At 40.7% G+C, this 6,000-nt stretch overlaps 1 protein-coding gene across 2 annotated transcripts in view; it reads right to left on the reverse strand.

The window, feature by feature from the left end:
• The window catches only part of znf536 (zinc finger protein 536), a 218,825-nt gene that overhangs the window by 108,836 nt on the left and 103,989 nt on the right, over window positions 1-6,000 (reverse strand). The window lies entirely within an intron of this gene.

The following is a 6,000-nucleotide window of genomic DNA, read 5'->3' on the forward strand; positions in this document are numbered from 1 at the left end:
ATAATCATCTTAATTCAAGATAAAAACAAAAAAACATAATAATGTTATGAAGATTGACAGCTTATTTTAAGACACTTAACAAACATTTGCTTCCACCAGATATTTCTTTGACCTATCGGAGCAATGCAGGCCTCATTTTAGATGTCCAACTTGGTGCAGATCTGAATATTAGCGCCTTTAAGGCTAGAATAGGTAACACAGTAACCCTAGGCCAAAGTTTGAGCTACTCATCTACTACTTTTAAAAGTACCAACAGTTTGAGACACATTTAATTGACCATTTACCAGATCTAAGGAAGTGTTTCTGTCTAGTTATCAGTCAAAAATATCTCATTACACTTCTTTTAAGCCACATTCATCCAACAAGCCCACATAAAACTTTTGTATTTCAAGACACAAAAAATGAGGCTCTTGTAATACGTTTATGTTTTTAAAAAATCAAGCACAATGTACTTGCTGGGTGTCTGAAATGAGATGTCTGCTTCTAAATGATTTAGTGCATCTCATTTCAACACACTCAACAAGTCAAATATGCAGATTTATCTTTCACTTATCAGAAACAATCCGGGCCTTTTTTTTATCTAATTTAAAAGAAAAAATCTTGCAGACTACTTTTGCTCAGAATCACAAATGTATTAGGAAAAATCAAGTTTTTATTTGTATTTTTTGGTAATACATTGGTGATGCCAAGCAACAGTAGTGTGCAGGATTTCTTCTTTTCAATGTGATATTTTTTTGTCCTATAAGCACTTACTTCATGAAATAGTTGTGTGTGTTAAAACTTTAAAACATTTATTTATTATATTTAAAATAAAATCTGCTTTATCTGGACTCATCAGTTCATTGTGGCTTCAAAAGTGTAATTAGACTTTTTTTTTTTTTTTTACAATAATTTAACCAAATGCTCGTGCTTAGATTTGATTCTTTGCTGTGTAGTTTTGCTTTCCAGTATGTTGTTAGTTCATAACTAGCTAACACTCCTCACAGGAGCTTTAACTTTTAATATGTGTGCCCTGTGTCCACTCTCACAGAGGGATCTTTGTGGAGGTATTTCCAGTTTCTTTAAGTCTTACACTAACCACATTCTTCCCCTCAACTCAAACAAAGCAGAGACAGAAAGATGCATAATGTTTTAACACAGATCACTAAACAATTTAAAAACGTCTTCCCTTCTTGGGATTAATGAAACCCCCTGCTTTGCTTCAATGCGGAGAGAAGAACAGCAAGGGGATGGAGGAGTTTGAAGAGAGCACGGGGCTCAATAGATCAGTGAATTAATGAATGAACAGGAGCCTCGGCCTCCCCCCCCTCTTTCTCTCGCACAATATGTCATTGAGGGCTGTTTAAGAGGTCCTGTCAACAGGTAGTTCAACTTTCAGCTCATCCCCGCTGATCAGTGGGAGCCCTCCTGACAGAGAGAAAGGAAAGACACCGAGGGGCGAGTGAGAGAGAGAGAGAAAGAAAGAAAAATGTTGTGGGTCTTTTTATCTGTCCGTCGCTCTGACAGCCTTGCAGGGGATGCCATGGGAGGAAGATCAATGCAGGACAAGCGGATTCCCACAGTTCATTGTTCCGGGCCAGCCAAATCATCTTCCCAAGACGGCCGGGAGCTCAAAGCTTCCCTTTATGATAACCATCCCTGGTATTATTCCCACTATGATGATGGTGACCTGCAGATGTCTCTGTCTGTGTGTGCGTGTGTGTGTGTGCGTGCATGTGTGTGTGCGTGCATGTACATCTGTGAGCACCTCTCCCCTCCTGAGTGCGCTACAATAGCAGTCACAGCGGCATGGGCAGACCCCTGCAGCAGCGAATAAAGCCAAACCAAGAGCAAAGGATTAATAGTGCCAAACATTTGTTAAGCACTCTCTGTTTAGTAAAGTACAGCGACGGAGGGAAGACAAAAAAAAAAAGGAACGTGCACGATAACGATAGTAAATAATGAATCATATTAAAGCTTATACTTAGAAACTTGTAATCTTAAATTGCATTGATTCTGCTGTTGTCTTTACTTGAGGATAAACTGGACACGATTTAAGGAATTAAAAAGATATCTTTCAGGTTGTTGTTTTTGAAAAGCTACAGTAAGCTTCAGGAAACACATCTCCTGAGAAAAATGTGAGTTTGAAAATGATCTTCACTATTTATGTTCGGCATCTTCTTCTTCCGCCTTCAATAAGACAACAAGGGGGGATAACTTTAACAAGTCGAAAGTCCTCGGACAATCATCATCAGTGCATGGCGAGATGAAGAGGGTAGAGTTGCCTTTATTGAATGTGCTGTATGTCTCATGGTCTAAAAAGGGGCCTTTGTGAATAAATCTGCACCAAACAGTTATGATGATCTCTTCTTTGCTCGGCTAAGTAATGTCCTTGTCGGACTTTTTCTGAATTTGATTTAATCTTAGGTTCCGATATGAATGCTTTACTGGATACAAAAATGGTCAACTCACATCCAAACCTGAAAAAAACGAAAGCATTGAAGAATTTACTCTACGACTTAAATCTAACGGGTGTATGGAGGGCATTATTTTGGGGCTTTTTTATGCCTTTATTACAGAGACAGGACAGTGTATGGAGTCCAAAGAGTAGGGGGATGACGTGGGAGAAGAGCCACAGGTCAGACTGGAACCTGGGCCGCCCAATTCGAGAACAAGAGCCTCTATACATGGAGGTGCGAAATAACCACTAAGCCACCAGCGCTCCCAAATAAGCATCTTTCTGTGGAATAGATGTCTTTTAATATCTGATTCTCTAACGCCCTTAGTACAAAACGTGGAGATAAAGGACGTGAACCTAACAGACGATCATGCATATTAATGTCAAATGTATCAGTTTGCTGACATACATCATTTTTAGAAAGTTAAAAAACAGCCTTTAAAAAGCAGACAAATATAAAGTGTTACAGCAACAGATGTGAGGAGGTCGTTGTATAAAACCTGCAACTTGATGTACTAATGATGTTTGAGCAGCATAAAAAAAGTCTGTGTGTCTCATGACAAAACTCATCTCGCTGTCAGATAGGTCAGAAATCCAGGACACAATGCTGTTTGCATGTGTGTGTGTGTGTGTGTGTGTGTGTGTGTGTGTGTGTGTGTGTGTGTGTGTGTGTGTGTGTGTAAGACAACAAAACATGCCAGTGTAGAGCGCTCACGCATGGTTAGACTGCAGGGAGAAAGAGGCCAAAGAGACAATGACCACAGTGTATCTTTCATAGCTTACATCACTGGTCATCCTCTGGGCTGCATGTCAATTCTGCACACACACACACACACACACACACCGACTACACACACACACACACACACACACACTCACAGAACTGCGTAGGCCACGTTTAAGGGCCAGAGCTGCGTCTATGTCTTACAGTGAGGACATGCGAGTGGAGATTGAGACAAGAAGAAAGTGGAGTTCAGTCTCACTCTGGCTCTCAGGTGGAGGCAGCGAGACAGACTCCGAGAGGTAGAGAGAGAGAGAGAGAGAGAAAGAGAAAGTAGTTGAATGTCAATACGGCCCTAAATAACAGAATATCAGAAATAATTGCTGTTTTCTTCCGCTCATGCTGGGCGCATTCTGGTGGAGTTTTGCATAATGACTACAGTCGGGGGGGGGGGGGGGTGCGGTGGAGGTAATAGTGCTGGGTGTGTGGCAGCGGTGGAGGTGGCAGTAAAAGGGAGGGGTTGTTGTGACAGGTGCTGAAATCAAGCCGGGGAGCGAGGGAGACAAAGGTTCAATTTACTAAGAGGAGACTTTAATTGTTACACAGCTAATTAAGAGAAGAAGGATCTTTTTTTTTTTGAGTCGACTATTTACCGCGAGCTGTGTGTGCATACATTGGGAGGTAAATTGCGCCTGCAAGGCCAAGTGAGGGCTATAGTACAGAGTCACAGTGCAGCCTTGTGTGTGTGTGTGTGTGTGTGTGTTTGGAAAAAGGATGAGGTGCTACTTCAACATCCACCATATTTTTTCCACAGCTTCTGTGCTGCTGGGAGTTTGGGACTTTTTCTCTTTTCTTTTTTCCGACTAAAACAAAAGTCTATGGCTAATTAGCAGCACTCATTACAGGAAGCAAGTCAGGTAATTATTTTACATCATGCTGCCGATAATTGAATGATTCTTCAATGTCTGAATGTCTGTTTGAAAGTATCTCTTTTTCTTTCGGCTCCTTCTCCCCCTCCCCTCCTCCCATCCCCCCCCCCCCCCCCCCCCCCCCTTTACTCCTTCTTCCTCTTTGTCTTTGAGCGAGATAAGAGAGAAGCTGGATACAGGTACCGCCGCTGCCATATGCTCTTGAATGAAAAAGCTCTTCTGTCGAAGCAAATGGGATTTTTAAATATTGAAACTGCCGCATGTCTTTTTAATATGACCGTGTTAAATCTCTCTTTATTCCATCACTTTGATAAACTCCCCCCCTCTCTATCATTCTCCTCTTCCACTTTCCGCGACTCGTCTCTTTCCTTTTTTTTGTTAATCTGAAGAGTTTGAAGGGAAACTTTAGCTCTCTGAGAAGTAGTTAAACTTATTATGCAACCACGCTGTGTCTCTTTTTTTCTTTCTTCTTCTTCTTTAAGCAGCACACTTCCTGTTTAAAAAGCAAACTAATCTTATCAAAGCCATCAGCTCAGACTTGAGTGGAAATGCTCGTGACTCTCCGCATATGTTTCAATATCTCTTAGCGGGCCTGCTATTGTTCTCACGCACGTTTGGCACGACTGCAGAGAAGAGGAAGTACAAAAAAAATAACCACAATCTCTTCTTTAGCTTCAAAGTCAGACAGCCCCGAATGTTGCACTTAATATAAATCAAAAATGAGGAGAGAGAGAGGGGGAGAGTGAGAGAGCATTGTATTTATTACAGACTAATTGTGGCAGAGGAAGTGCTTTGGAGGGGTGTGGTCTCAGGAGAGAGGGCGGTGGGCCGCAGGGACATAAGAGAGCATGTTTATCTATCAAGCTTTATCAGAAAAACACAGTGGCGACTGCTCTTAAGATCAGAGATGGGGTTCGGGAGGAGGGAAGGGGGGGAGGGGGGGGCATGAAAAGGTTTCCAGGAGGAAATAAAAGAAATGAAAGATGGATAAAGAGAAAAAAAGAGTGAGGGAGGAAGAGACATGCCAGTGAGGGGGCTTTGGCATCGGTGCCAACGCCTCGGTGAAAGGCAGCCGTGATTAAAGCAGGAAGGAGAAGTTGAACCTCAGAGGATACTTTTTTTTTTTTATCTGCAGGCTTCTCTGTGAACTGCACTACAAAACACACTGTTACACACTGACACACACACTGACACACACACACACACATGCATTTACTTTCTGAGTACTGTCGGGGTAAAACTCAAGCTGGTACACCTGGGCAACCCAAAAAAACAAAACTGTACGAAAACATGTCGAATAATAATAAAAAAAATTACAACCTAGAGCTAAATTCAAGTCTGTTTGTTTGATTTTGTCAGTCCTTAAAAACAGTGATTCTCAACATGAAGTATTTCTGCTGCTGCCAGGTAGGAAAGTGAAATAGGAACTAGGAGCTAAGTTTTTTTTAAAAAAGTGAAATGAAATCCCGAGTCAGTGGGTGTTAAACAGTTATATGTATTGATTGTGGAATATAAGAACTGAAATAAATTAATAAACAGGACGGGTTGTTGGCTCGAAGCTCATAATCAGTTTGATTATCCAAAGGATTAAAAGATTTAAGACACAAAAAAGTTGAATTAGATACGATAAACAATTACAATTCTTAGCTACAAGTAACTCTCAAATTATACATGTAGGTAATTGCATCAAACTGTTGATATCATTTGCCAAAAGTTGTTAATAAATAGTTAAAATTGTCAGCCAAATAGGTTTAAAACCTTAAAAATAATTACAAAAATGGTTAAAACATAGCTGAATGTTTTTTCCAAAATCTTCCCGACCAACATCTTATTGCAAAATAATATCAAGTTCAACATCTAAAATCAAATCAAATGCAAAACTCTGCCAGCACTCAGGTGAAATACAAGAACGG

Source organism: Labrus mixtus, chromosome 1, assembly GCF_963584025.1.
Source record: "Labrus mixtus chromosome 1, fLabMix1.1, whole genome shotgun sequence".
Taxonomy (NCBI): Eukaryota; Metazoa; Chordata; class Actinopteri; order Labriformes; family Labridae; genus Labrus; species Labrus mixtus.